Source organism: Pongo abelii, chromosome 11 (genome assembly GCF_028885655.2).
Source record: "Pongo abelii isolate AG06213 chromosome 11, NHGRI_mPonAbe1-v2.0_pri, whole genome shotgun sequence".
In the NCBI taxonomy this organism is placed as follows: Eukaryota; Metazoa; Chordata; class Mammalia; order Primates; family Hominidae; genus Pongo; species Pongo abelii.
In genome coordinates, this window is record NC_071996.2 from 46913248 (window position 1) to 46928518 (window position 15271).

Genomic DNA, 15271 nt, shown 5'->3' on the forward strand with positions numbered 1-15271 from the left:
TATCATCCAAATTGGAAGACTTTTGAGCTGGAACAGAGGCATTATTAATTGCTTCAGGTAAAGAGACTCAGATCAAGACTGTCCCAGGCAAACTTGGACCCAAGGTCTTTCTATTCTGAGGTCCACTTCAATAGTAGTTTTGAATACAGGTGGTAAGAAAGGAGCATAACATGTCACCAACTTTTCAATTTTTTGATAAATTCTTATGTTTTACCTATCAAAATATTTATTGCCTAAAAATTAGGAATAACATAAAGTCAAAATAAAGGAATATTAATCACAGGAGCAAGATGTTTGATGATTTGCCATACGTTATGTGAATGTGCGTCCATGAGTGTTCTTATGAAGAATGTTCTGTTCTGAGTCCCTGTTTGAGGAGAAAGCATGATTAAGTGAAATTTGACCTGACATCTTATACAAAGCATAGAGAAAGCTCCCCATGTCTTTCTTTCCTTGGATGGTTTTATTTCGACTCATCATGTTTTGCTTCTTGGAAAGTGTTTGTTATTCTTACTAAGTGACTTAAGTGTTTTTAGACATCACTCATGTTTGGACCAATGAGGCAAAAGCATGTGAAGGATTTACAGCTTGCACGCAAGTTTCATGTGCTGGAGGTACAGTATATATAGACCCTACCTTAGGAAAGAGACTATTTTCTGCTGGTGAAACAGGCCTGAGGCTTTTTGGTCATTGCAGTGAGAGTGTTAGTGACTAAATGCAGATGCATTTTAGTGCACTGTAATGTGATTTTTAAAATTGTTCAATCAATTTACTGTTGTCATCACATCTCCTCTGATTTCAAGTGCAAATTTAACACCATTGTTCTTATTAACAATTAAAAAAAAGTTTTACCCCTTAAGTTTCCATTATAAGGGATGCATTCTTGAAGTCATGGTTACATTAAAATTCTTACTACAAATGAAGCCAGCTAAAAATGTTTACCAACTTGAATTGAGCTCATCATGTTTTGTTTGCTGAATAGTGTTTTGTGATTTTACCAACATAAGAATGAGTCTCCAAACTATTTTTAAAAGTAGAGCTTTTACTCTAAAGAAGTGCTTGCCTCATTTTCTTCGTGCTACTCCAAACAAGATGTTGTTTATTACTTTGAAACACTATATGTAAACCCCAGGAATATGTTAAATATGATTGAAGTCTTGGCTGTCTTTAACAAATTGAAGTTTCCAGAAATTTAGCTGTGTTTAAAAACCAAAGCCATGTTTTCAGGAAAGATTTCTATTTCCAAATATGTGGTTGCCCAAACCTTTTATATTTTCATGTCAAATTCAGCTGCCAAATAACACACACTGTACCTTAGCTATAATAAAAAAAAACACAAACCAACACATAGACTTCAGATTTTAAAAAGCACTGCAAGAACAACTATGATCATATTTCTTGAACTTATGCTATTCATATGCATATAAGCGTGTTTTAGAGTAAGCTCTGTGAGGCATCGGTCACTTACACCGGTACAAATTGACATGCACAGCACAAGATTGGCACTATGCAACAGCCGATCTGGGAAAATACAGAAATTCCTAGCCAGACCAAAATATGAAGTCAAGGAAGTTGCTTTTATAATAATAGTGGCTATCTGTTTAATGTGTGATCTGGCAGTGATATGATGCTGACCATAGGCAATTATGCATATTTCTAAACTGGTTGTATGCAAGCCTGGAGTAAGAGAAATCCCCCAGTTTGTGATAAAAGGCTATTTATTGCTCTTTTATTTCCTTCAAATGCTTTACTTAATCATTTATAAAAGACAAATTAGTAGTGAATACCAATTTCATTTTGTGTTTTATTCTGTATTCATTCCTACACATTTGGGATATCTATTAATATGTGCTCTTAATAGTTTTGGCACAAGTTCAATGTCAACGAATGAATGATGTACACATTTTATAGTCTTCTTAAGGGATAATAATGTGGTTCAGTGACAGTGTGTCTTGATTTCTTTGGGGGCAGGGCACTCTGATATGAGTCATAAGGGATAAAGACTATTAGTTATTTTTCCCTCAGCTAGCACAGTGATGCAAAATTCTTCTTTCATTATAGAGCATTTTCTTAGAATATCAGGTTTAGTGTATAGATTAATGCTTAAGAAACTGGTTGATCACATGAGACTATCTTTTCCTTTATCCTTTCAATGTGACTGAAAATTTATATTCCATATTTTCATATCAATGACAATGTGATGACACGGCAAAGGAGTTATACGGGCTTGTTGCACACATCAAATGTAATATTCTTTTCTTTGCAGAAAAAATATGTTTATTTTGAACAAGAGAAAAGAACTTGAGCATTTCAAGTATCAGGAAAGCTATCCTGGAGAGGATAGTGACTGGCTGCTATTTACCTACTCTGTGGGCAGAGCAAAAAGCAATGGGATTGGATTGCAGTAAAATGGGCTTAAATTAGTCTTGCAGAAGCACATACATAAAACACTACAATGGGTCGCAATAGTTGCCCTTTTTGTTCCCAGGGACTGGGTCTACTGGACTCACCAGGATTCAGCAATGGTCCCTGGCACAGACAGGTGCTCAACCAATATTAAATGTATAAAGTAAGAGACTGGATTAGGGAGATGCTTATAGTGGCATAGCGTCAGATCCCAATGTAAGGTACAGATTTTAAGGATTAATGGTGCCATTGCTTTAGAAATTCAATGTCATCCACAAGGAAATTAGAATTGTAAATATTGAAAAATCTCCATGGAATTTTAAATTATATGCATATGCCGTAATTACTTCCACAATTTTCCAAATTTTCCAGACATTTCACCTTTAAAGTGGTACAGTAGAAAGGATGGGAGTCTATAGCATTGGAAGTGGTGGACTAGGAGAGTTCTGGCCCCAGCGTAATTCACTACTGGTGGGGATCCAGGGCTACTAGCTGCAGTAGTTGCCTTTGAGAAGCATCTAAAGACTGAATATGAGATGTTAAGAGCTATGCATTGTATCTATTCTGAAGACTATTTCCTCTGAGTGCTTTCTGTGTGTGTGTGTGTGTGTGTGTGTATGTGTGAATGAAAGGGAATGTGGTCAGTTACATATTATTCCTCTAACGTCCAACTGGACCTCGAAAGGACTTTATTTGAAAGATGTAAAAAAAAAAAAAAAAAATTCCAAACAAGCAGCCAAATGTAGCTACCAGGCATTGAGGAGTTCGGAGGGCTTAGAGAAAGTATCACTTCCATCCACATGTGGCCTGCCTGACAGAAGACTAGCCAGTGCCAGATTTCAACCAGAGAAGACAAGGCAGTATTTCACAGTGCCCACCACTGGGTTGGGTTTTTGGTGGCTCAGTCTCCAGAGACTTTTGGACCGGGTCTCTGGTGAAAATGATATGTGGGGCTGATGTGGGTGGGGCCATGCCATCATTAAGAAGAAAAGCACTCCAGAGTTTATAGGTTTCATGGACTTAGGAAAATATTTAAGACCTGATTATGATTATATTGGTTGCAAATGACAAAAACTACAAAACTCAGATTAACAGATATAAACAAATGCAATGTTGTGTCAGCTTCTTTCATTGTCAAAAAGATTACTCATAAAAATTGTCATTACATTTGAAAACAGTTCAAATGTGCATGTTGATTGCATAGAAATCACAGCTCATTGTAAATTTGGTGTATTACTTGAGGCCTAAGTATTTCAGAAACAAAAAATGGTCTTAAAAAAATTCTTTCAAAAGTTTTTCAGCAAAATGATTGTGTTTAATATTTGATATGGGTGTATTTTAATGTTTGATATGATTGGTCTCCAGGAATAATGATGCCTGGGGTTTGCAGAGCATTGAAATGGCCTTGAATTCAGGAAACTAAGTGGGAAGAGGTAAGAGATTAGGCATATTTTAAAGGGTGCTAAAAGAGCATTACACAGGTACCACACTACTTTAGCAAGTGAGGTATCCAATGAGCCCTTTACTTTCTTTCTTTTTTTTTTGAGACAGTCTTGCTCTGTCACCCAGGCTGTAGTGCAGTGGCGTGATCATGGCTCGCTGCACCCTTGAACTCCTGGACTCAAGGAATCCTTTCACCTCAGCGTCCCAAGTAGCTGGGACTATAGTTGTATACCTCTATGCCTGCTAATATTTTTATTTTTGTTTTATTTTACTTTTTTATTTCAATAGATTTTTGAGGAACAGGTGGTGTTTAGTTACATGAATAAGTTCTTTAGTGGTGATTTCTGAGATTTTGGTGCACCCATCACCTAAGCAATGTACACTGTATCCAATGTGTAGTCTTTTATCTCTTGCCACCCCCTCACCCTTTCCCCATAGTCCTCAAAGTCCAATATATCATTCTTATGCCTTTGCATCCTTATAGCTTAGCTCCCACATATGAATGAGAACATACAGTATTTGGTTTTCCATTCCTGAGTTACTTCACTTAGAATAATAGTTTCCCATTCCATCCAGGTTTCTGCAAATGCCATTATTTCATTCTTTTTTTATGGCTAAGTAGTATTCCATGGTGTGTGTGTGTGTGTGTGTGTGTGTGTGTGTGTAAAAAACATTTTCTGTATCCTCTCATTGATTGATGGGCATTTGGGCTGGTTCCACATTTTTGCAATTGCAAATGGTGCTGCTAGAAACATGAGTGTGCAAGTATTTTTTTGTATAATGACTTCTTTTCCTCTGGGTAGATACCTAGCAGTAGGATTATTTTTTGTGGAGATGGGGTCTTGCTATTGTGCCTGGGCTAGTCTCACACTCCTGGCCCCAACTGATTCTCCTGCCTTGGCCTCCCAAAGCCCTGGGATTACAGGCATGAGCCACCACAACTGGCTCCCCTTTACTTTCAATCAAATTGTTTATGACATGCAATCAGATAACTTTGAAGACAAAGAATTCAGTTCTCAAATACATAGTGCTTGTTAACCAATCTAGAAAAGGAAAAGGTAAGAATCTGATCTCAGGCAAATAATGCTGTGCAGCGCATCTTGTGATATGTGCTTTATGTAAAAATGCTTAAAACTGGTTTAATCTCTACAGTCACGACAACTGCTCATTATTTTCAGTTGGCTACGTTTCTTTGGTGTAACAAGAACCAGTGAGTTGGGGAAGGGAGATGATAGTTCCAGTTTCAGTTAAATAAATTGCAGGTGAAGATGGCACAACCCTTTCTAGAACAGTTATTTCTTAGCATGCTCTGAACTTCGCTTGATGACGTGAAATGACTATTTTAAATTGTATTTTATTCCTTATACATAATCACAGTGTTTGTACATCAACAGGTAAGGGTTCACTGGTGGTTCTATTTCAGCCTACACTTAATTATGGTTTTAGTATTCTAGAAGGACTATATTTGTAATTTGGTGAGTCCTTCCGTGCAAGACATTAAATGTTATTAATTAATATAGTTGTCTAGTATTTAGATAGAATAAATTGCTCATTTTTATTTCATTATCTTGTATTTTTAACATGTTTCTAACTGTGACAGACACTCAGGTACAATTATTATGTGTAATAACTTTAAGGTCAATTTTATCAATGTGCACAATTTTTGGAGATAATACTTCTAGAATGTTTGTAGCTTTCACATCTTACTCTTATTTTTGCTGTCATAAAACATTATGGAGTATTTGTTGTAGGTATTAGTTTCTTTCTTGATAGATGAGGCAACTGGAAGGCATGGACTGTTGAAATGAAGAGCAAGGTCACGGTCTTTAGTTAATCTCTAAAGAAGGGTTGCTCTCCCAATTTCCAGATAAACTTTCCTATGGCCTTTTATGAAAAAAATGGCAGGTTCAGCCAGGCGTGGTGGCTCAGGCCTCTAATCCCAGCACTTTGGGAGGCCACGGTTGACGGATCACGAGGTCAGGAGATCGAGACCATCCTGGCTAACACGGTGAAAACCCATCTCTACTAAAAATACAAAAACAGCTGGGCATGGTGGTGGGCACCTGTAGTCCCACCTACTCAGGAGGCTGAGGCAGGAGGATTGCTTGAACCAGGGAGGTGGAGGTTGCAGTGAGCCGAGATTGCACCACTGCACTCCAGCCTGGGTGACAGAGTGAGACTCCGTCAAAAAAAAAAAAATAAAATCCTTAATCCTTAATCCTTAATTACTTCTCCAGCTCTCTTCTACCTCCTGGAGTTGTCCCAGTTAAGAATGTCTTCAGGTAAAGGCTCCATTAGGGAAGGGCCACTTGTGTCTTGTCTACCTGTGTATCCCCAGCATGTAACCGTAATACTTACTAAATGGACTCAGTAAATGAGTGAATAAGTGAACGAGTGTAAAGGCTTGTAGCAGAGGTTTTTTTTGTGGTCACTGGGGCTCTCTGCTGAGCTTGAGTGATGGAGCCCCTATCTGACACACTGCACTGTCACCATCTTTGGGCACACTGTTGTTGAAATGGCTCTCCTGGCCTCACCTTGCCTACTCTGCCCACTTCATCACTTTCCTCAGGTCAATTTGATATTTGGGTTTGGTGCAGGAGCTACTGGTTTTGATCTGTTCCTCCTTGGCATTAGGGGAGGTTAGGAAGAGTGAAACCAAACAGGATTGGACAAAGTAAGTGGAAAGAGGCTCAATGACTCATAAACTGAGATGGGTTGGTGGTGTTCTAGCGAAGGTGTTAAGGAGGTTAGCTTAGTGTTGTGTTTGTGTGAGACTTCCACACTGTGTCTATGTCGTTTCAGTATCCTTCCCATTCAACACAGTTCTCTTCCTTCCCATTCCTGGAGACAACTAGCATGCTGTTCTCCAAGAAGTGCCATTGCTGAATTCTGCCCCAGTGCAAGGCTGCTGCACTAATGAACGGTACAATAAACAGCCCTACACAATGTGGTGTTCTGTGTGCTGTGAGGATATTGTTGAGGCCTCTGTTCTCTGCTTTATACTGTGCCTTCTCAAGGAGGGCCACAGGGACAAATTTCTCTATGGTCTCATAACCAGGAATAATGATGTCTCTCCTGGACAAATGGCTTGTTCTTTGTTTTAGGGATGCTGCAGTTCATGTAATGGATCATGTTTCCCTCTTCATGTAGCCAGTCTGAAAGCTCAGATTCAAATTTATAGCCTACCTCCGGCAAGTGTATCAGGCTTCTTTGCAAGAATTTTGTCTCTTTTACATCACTGCATTTTCTCCTGGACTCATTTTATTTACCTACTTTAAGTTTATTTTATTTTATTGTATTGGATGCATTTAAAAAATAATACTACTTAAACCCTTTTGGGAAAAAAAAGAAGTTATAAAGAAATAAAGTTAAAGACCAGTGTGTTTATGTAACATCTTTATTTTAGTTTTTAAAATAAATTCCCTGGGCCTTAATTTCACAACTTCCTCTTCTCTAATCTCAAAATCAGTCCATCACTGTCTACTGTCTAGTGTCATAATCCTTTCTGGATTAGCTCCTCTACCCTCCCCTTCCCTCACCTTCCCTCCCCTCTCCTCCCCTCTCCTCCCCTCTCCTCCCCTCTCCTCCCCTCTCCTCCCCTCTCCTCCCCTCTCCTCCCCTCTCCTCCCCTCCCCTCTCCTTCTCTTCCTTTTCCTTTCCTTCCCTTCCCATTTCATTGAAAGTAAGGTGTTAATAGCAGATCTCTGCTACTGACACTTTCTAACCATGTGAACTTTGCTAAATTATTTAATCTGTTTCATTTGTAGAAAGAGTAACACTCTTTATCTTATGTGGAGGTTGTGAGGATTGCATGAAATACTGTATGTAAAGTGTCTAGTACATTATTTGGATTTTTGTTGAAGACAGTCTTATAAGTAGAAATGCAGTGTACTTGGAGTTTAAAGTCTCCACTTTTTCACTTGTTGGCTTATGCCCTTGGGCAAACCATTGGACCTCTTTGGACCACATTTTTGTCATATGTAATTTTATGGCATAGTCTAGAGAGTTTTTAGGGTTCTAGTTCCACTATTCTTGGATTCTAAAACTAGCCCCAATAACCTGTTGTGAGTGTGTCCCCACTCTGTATTCATTAGGAAAGGCACAAATATACCCACTTGGGCATAGAAAGGTATGAGGAAAGGGAAAGGAAGGTCTGAGGCAGGAAAATGGAAAGGCCCATTGTGCTAGTCTTTATGTTCTTCACTGGTGTTGTGGCATTTGCAGTGGGTATTAGTGTCTTCTGGAATACCCTGAATTACTAGTGATGATAGTCGTGACTTCAAGGAAATTTCAAAATACATGCCTTTGTGGATGTTGCTATATGTAGTAAATGGTCTGTAAGCTTGTTGCTTGATGACCACACACTCCATAAAAGTGAGTTATGCACTGGTGCCCGTGAGGTAGCAGTGGAACAAAGGGAGCTGCTGCTGGCAGTCAATGACCATGTTGGTTAATGACCATATTTAGTTCAATCATAGCATCAATCAAAACAAGTGACTGTGTCCAAGATATCGTTTCTATTCAGAAACTCCTGGGCAATAGAATATCCCAAAAGTGAGAGGGAGCTCCATTATCAAGAAGATAAGTAAAGAAGCGTTTTTAATGGATGAGGTGGAAAAATAATCTACATTGACATGAAGCTACACTTACGACAATTCATCAAGATGCAGGAAAGCTTTGTGGTTAAGAGCATGGCATTTTTTTAGTGTGCAATTTTGGCCAAGTTATTTAATTTCCTCATATCTCAGAGAGATATAGATACTAAACTCACATGATTGTTCTAAGGAAATGATATAATTGCCTGAGAGATGTTGTCAGAGGTAACTGTTATTATTGAAACTATTAGTATTATTACAAAACTCAAATTCACACCAGCCGTCAAGGTTCTGCTACCCCTAATCTAATAAGCTATATAGACTGTAAGAATAAATGTTAAAAACAAATGATTAAGTCACAGAATGATTGAAGTGAAGTGGTAATGCAGAAAAAAAATTTATAATAAATTTTCGAATCAGTGCACCATGTCTGTTAGCTTTTATTCTATCATTCTATCCCTGGGATCTTACATTAAAAAGGAAACTATCTGCTTTTGCTGTTGACTGCTTTCATTCTGTGTATATGAAGCAGGATTATAAAGACATTAGTTTCCATAAGCTACTCTGGTCCCATTTTGTCTACTTCTTTTGAAGCTTCTGTGTCCTAACTTTGTGTGGGACAAATATAAATTTGATCAGCTTGTTAAAGAAGAAAAAGCATTATGACCCTGAATCCTGAAAAGTCTTTATTGTATAATATAACTTTTTAAAAAACTGTAAAAAAATCAATCAAGTTAAAATATTAAAGACAAAAAATCAGCAACCCTAAAGAAAATGAGCGGTAAGGTTCTGTGGAACTTCTGTTACAAAAATGGAGAAACCACTGAAAACTAGTTTGGTTTGAGCTCAAGTATTTTTGTCTCAATGAGCTTCAACTTTTGCTTGGTCCTCTGAAGAGTCAGTGAAATTTTGAGTTTCTAAATGATAACAGTGTATGGTAGTTGCAGCCTTAGAACAGAGCACCTGGGAGTGGTGGTTTTCTTGTGCTTCACTCTTCGAATCTTTCAGAAGAGAAGTGAAATTGTATAATCGGAGTCTCATTAATTTACTTAGTTTTGACCTGTATTTTTTTTTTTTTTTTTTTTTTGAGACGGAGTCTCGCTGTGTTACCAGGCTGGAGTGCAATGGCACGATCTCTGCTCACTGCACCTCCACCTCCGGGGTTCAAGCAATTCTCCTGCCTCAGCCTCCCGAGTAGCTGGAACCACAGGCAAGCGCCACCACGCCCAGCTGATTTCTGTATTTTTAGTAGAGATAGGGTTTCACCATGTTGGCCAGGATAGTCTCAATCTCTTGACCTCATGATCCGCCCGCCTCGGCCTGCCAAAGTACTGGGATTACAGGCGTGAGCCACCGCACCCGGCCTGACCTGTATTTTCATGTGCAATTTATCCTACGTCAAGTCATATGTTAGTTCATTTGGAACTGAAAACTCTAGAGACAATTTCCCAGGCAACATTTTTATAGGAAAAAATTAGGGATGAGACATAGGATCTTGGCTGCCTAACACTTAAAAAACAGGATATGAGTTTTTTAAAAGCAGTTTGACTACATTATTTAGTTTTTTATTTAAAAAATTGTGGTTAAAAACACAAAATTTACCATCTTAACCATTTTTTGACTATATAGTTTGGTAGTGTTGAGTATATGCATATTGCCGTGCAAAAGATCTCCAGAACCTTTTCATCTTGCAAAGCTGAGACTCCAAAAATTAGACAATAACTCCCTATTTCTTCCTCCTTCCCAGCCTCTGCTTAATTCCATTTAAAGTGAAGGTATGGGTGGGGGGAGGGGGGAGGGATAGCATTGGGAGATATACCTAATGCTAGATGACGAGTTAGTGGGTGCAGCGCACCAGCATGGCACATGTATACATATGTAACTTACCTGCACATTGCGCACATGTACCATAAAACCTAAAGTATAATAATAATAATAATAATAATAAAATAAAATAAAATAAGAAGCTTGCAAAAAAAAATTAATAAAGTGAAGGTATGCATATGTTTTGTGATACAACATGATGAGGACAGAGGCCATTTAGGTTTGCAAACCATTTAGATTGCAAACCATAGGGATAGTGTGTACTTGCTTGAAATGTATGGACAAGTGGCAGGAACGGGTGCCCATAGTCAGCATTTTTATTAGTTGAACTGTATGAGGCTTGTTACTGGCACACTTGAAGTACCTGAAAGACAGAGATTACTGATAGTTTTGAGTAGTAAGGTTTATAATTAAAACCAAACCAAAAATGGGACAAGGTGGAAAACCCTGATACTGAAGGAGGATAAACTTTGAAATACATAATTGAGAAAAGTTATAAAACTATTTTCCATTGGGATTTTTTTTAAAGGCAGATATTCACCTTGATATTGTGGTACTACCAGAATGCTAAAGAATATGCTAAACAGGTCTCAAGCTAGTTCCTTTCCTAGACCTTTCAAAGCTGTGCTTAAGGAGTCTGGCTTGCCACAGTACAAGGCAAAATCTAAAAGCAGGAGATGTTGAAACATGGACTGATATTTTAGAGCCTTTATTTGCTTAAATGAAAGTACATTAAAAATGCTCAGGGTCCTGACTGGGAAATATAAACATCATGGAAAAGATTTATGTGCCAGAGAGACTGTAGTGAGTTTCTGACTTCCTGGTGCACTTCATTTCTACCCACTTAAAAATACAAGATGATGAGATGTCATCTTATTGGCTACCTACCATTATCATTTTAATAGCTCTCCTGTACTAATATGTTGGGTGAAATATGGTATGATAATGATGATGATGTTCACATGGTGGTGGTGACGAGAATGGTGATCACCTGAACTCCTAACTGATCCATCCTTCTATCTGATCTCCTGCCTGCTATGTCCCAAAGTTTGTAAACTTAGTGCCCAATGATACTCCCCAAGCTTTCACAGGGTTAAGTTTACTTATAGACCTTATAACCTAGAGTTGCTCAAGATGTGATATTATTAGTGTGTTTCAGATACAGTTTACATTAAACTTGTTTTTATGTGTCAATCTGGGAACGTAATGATTATTTATAAATTTGTTTCCTTAGTAAAGGAACAAATTTTGAACACAAATTTTGTATTTTGAACCCTAATTAAATAAATAAAGTTTTAAAGAAATGACCCTTTTTAAGTAGGAAATTATTTTGATTCGTACTTGTAATTCTATATCAGCATGTAAGAAAATATTTTAATTTGTCTTTGGAATGAAAGCTGTAGCTTAATTTTAATAATGGAGAACAGTAGGGTAGCTAAAAAATTAACAATATTGCATATATTAATTTCTTGATACCTATTGTTTGAATTAATTATACTTAGTTATTGTGCTTTATAATGATGTTTCTTCTTTTCTTTTTTTTTTTTTTTTTTAGACAGAGTTTTTCACTCTTGTTGCCCAGGCTGGAGTGCAATGACACAATCTTGGCTCACTACAACCTCTGCCTCCCGGGTTCAAGCAATTCTCCTGCCTCAGCCTTGCAAGTAGCTGGGATTACAGGCATGTGCCACCATGCCCAGCTAATTTTGGTATTTTTAGTAGAGACAGGGTTTCACCATGTTGGTCAGGCTGGTCTTGAACTCCTGATCTCAGGTGATCCGCCCTTCTCAGCCTCCTAAAGTGTTGGGATTACAGACATGAGCCACCGCGCCTAGCCTGATGTTCTTTCTTATTTTGTTTTTAACTTGAATTTTTATGACTCTGAACTCACATATTTTGTCTACTCTGGATTTATTCTGAGTGGTGGGGAGAGTTAACCTAAAATTAAAATTTTAAATTAAAAAAATTTAAAATATATTTCAAGTATTCTACAAATTAGTTGGCCCAAGCACAGATAATCAGGTATTACATAATGATAGGTTACCGAAAAATGTGACAGAGAGGAATAAATAGTTGTTGTGAACTATTTAACTAGATCTGGGTTTCTCCTGAGGGTTGTTTATTTTGTTTGTTTTTAAAGTCTTTCCTATCGTGGGGTATATAAAGATAACTCCATTATTAATTGTAACATACTGCCATATGAAGAAAAACCACATGTGACATTTCTCTCCATCTCTCACCTCACTGATTGCCTGGATTGATCAGCTGATTTGGACTCTACGCCTGAGTTCTATTTCCTTTTCACATTCCCATCTGGTTTTCTCCCATGTGGTTGATGAGGACAGCCTTCCTGGCTGGAGGGAGATTGTTTTTAAGACAAGCGCTGCACTCCTCTATGAGGACCAGAGCTAATTCAGTGAGCACACTCTGACCAGAATTGTCATCTACCAGTTGGGAACACCAAACAATGTAGAAAGGTCCCAGGGGACAGAAGAAGTGGCACCAGATTAGAGCCCTAGAGATGTGGTGAATGGGTTCCATGAAACCATAATAATTTCATCAATAATTACAAACAGTGAAACATTCTCTATGTGCCAGGTGCTTTATGCAGCATCTTGTTTAACTCTCATGAAAACGTATAAGATAAAATCTTATGATTAACCCCATTGCAAAATGAAAAAACAGAGATTTGGAGATGAGAAATCATGTTCCTCAAGCTTATGCAGATGGTAAAATAAGCTTGGAATTCACCCAAAGATTATCAGACCCCAACACAAATACGTCACTTATTCACAAATATGTCAGTTATTCTGCTAGTACTTGCCTCAGTTGTGGTGGGGATATGAGACATGGTTGTCATTCTTTGGGTGACCATTTCACCCAGTTTTGCCAATTAGTTAAACTTGAATTATTTAAAATAATTCTCCTTTGTTCTATTTCTTTCTTTCTTTTTTTTTCACCTTTGGTTACTTTCTTCCACTTATCATATCAATCTCACATTAGAAGCAAAGGCCATGATTCCTGCCTATTCTCTGCTCTCACCACAAAACCTGCATTAATTAGGACATAACAGCCAGAAATATGATGACCAATCAGTTACACTTTCTATGCTCTTTAGCCCAGCCATCAGGATGAATTTAGATTAGACCTACTCAAGAATATCCATGAGTAATAACTATAAGCTTTGTCATAGATAACTGTATTGGCTGTGTTTAAATGTACAACTCTGTTTTTCTATTATTATGTGATATTTCATGTTGACTTGTCAAACTGAAAAATACCCATATTGATTTTGCAGAAAGCTTCACATGTGAGATAAATGCACTCAAAGATTCCTCACAAGTAGCTCTTTGGAGCTTCAGATGTGAAATGGATCATTCCTCAATCTGTAATAGACCCTTCTGTGAAGCTCTTCAATCAAACCAGAGAATTCAAGGTGAAATTGAGGGGAGGATTGGAAACCCCTACAGGGGGATTTGAGTGAACTAGCTGAGAAAGGAACCTGAGGTATTTGCCACGTGCTGCCTCTTTTTTCAGTTCTTTTCTTTAGCATAGGAAGGCTGTCAATCAATGTGTGACCTTACATCCTGTATGTGCATAATACCTGGGTACAACAAGACAAGCTGTAAGGGGAGTATCAAATACGTCTTTGATTTCTTTCCATTTGTCATTTTTCTGACAACCCTTAGGCTATTTTTAAAGTAGCTATTTTATACAGATTTGTTATTAGATATTTCTCTCTACTGAATTATTAATTATATTGTTATAATTGATAGGATGAAATTATACATCTTTTGAAAAAACATTAGTATTCTTTTTAAAAAGTTAGTGATATATGATAACTACCTTAGTTAGAAAGAATTGATATATTTTATAAAGTAATGATCCTGATAGTTACATCTTATTTAGGGATTATGTTTGTAGATCATGTAATGACTTTTAATAAGTTTGTTTCCAGTAAAGCAGTAAGACAGAGTTACCTCTGGTAAGGAAAAAATAAAAAAGATCTATTCTTCTGAAATTAGTTTTTGTGTCACATTTTTAATTGATTTGGTGCCACATTTCGAATTGGACATTTCTAGGTTAGTTATTTTTTATTATACTTTAAGTTTTAGGGTACATGTGCACAATGTGCAGGTTAGTTACGTATGTATACATATGCCATGTTGGTGCGCTGCACCCATTAACTCGTCATTTAACATTAGGTATATCTCTCTAGGTTAATTTTTAAGAAACTCTAGGATTTTGAATGGGCTATTTAGTTTGGAGAAGCAGTGAATCCTGACACCAAACCAAGTAATCAAAACTGTGCTTTAGAATTTATGCTGAAATATGGAGTATGTTTGACAATAGTTTTTGATACTCAAGCTGCTATGAAATGATTGCTATCCCATAACAGTGTTATAGTTTTTCTAAGCCATGGAGATGGTGTTGTTTGTAAAGCTCAATTATTAGTATAATCTTAAGAGCATATTAATTGCCCGGGAGGTTTATGTATTTGTTCTGCACATGTGATTAAAGATCATGGCAGCTTATACAGCATAATTTTAGGATGACAAAAATGACTATTGTAATACTTGCTACTCTCAGTTTCCTCTACAGCAATGCCCTTACACCTTTCTTTTGCGGGCGTTTTGTAGCATCCTAAACAGAAGGATATTGCAGGGAGCTGATTCTGCTTTGATCCTTGTGCTTGTTGTCAAAGCGCTTGGGATTGAAGAGACTGTTGGCTACAATTGACTGTGACAATTAGGAGATGATCAGAGCCCTAGAGTGGAGCACTTAAAGGGTAATTTACATGTCAGTTTGTCGAATAAAAAAAAAGATATTCAGCTAAGATTTTTTTCCCCCTCAGAGCCTTGTAAACTGCAATTTGTGCTCTGGTAAGAAAAACCTGGCAGAGGAGTTAGGATAGCCATTACCATTTGAAAAGAAGCAATCATAAGGCCGCTGCTGAGTCCTTTGTCCACTAAAAATGCTGATTTGCAGGCAGTGAGTGAAAA

At 37.5% G+C, this 15271-nt stretch overlaps 1 long non-coding RNA gene across 1 annotated transcript in view; it reads left to right on the forward strand.

The window, feature by feature from the left end:
- The window catches only part of LOC100939529 (uncharacterized), a 59125-nt gene that overhangs the window by 32456 nt on the left and 11398 nt on the right, over positions 1 to 15271 (forward strand). Inside the window, exon 2 of the long non-coding RNA XR_152312.4 lies at positions 13567 to 13704. This is a non-coding gene — a long non-coding RNA (uncharacterized LOC100939529). The remainder of the gene's footprint in view (positions 1 to 13566; positions 13705 to 15271) is intronic.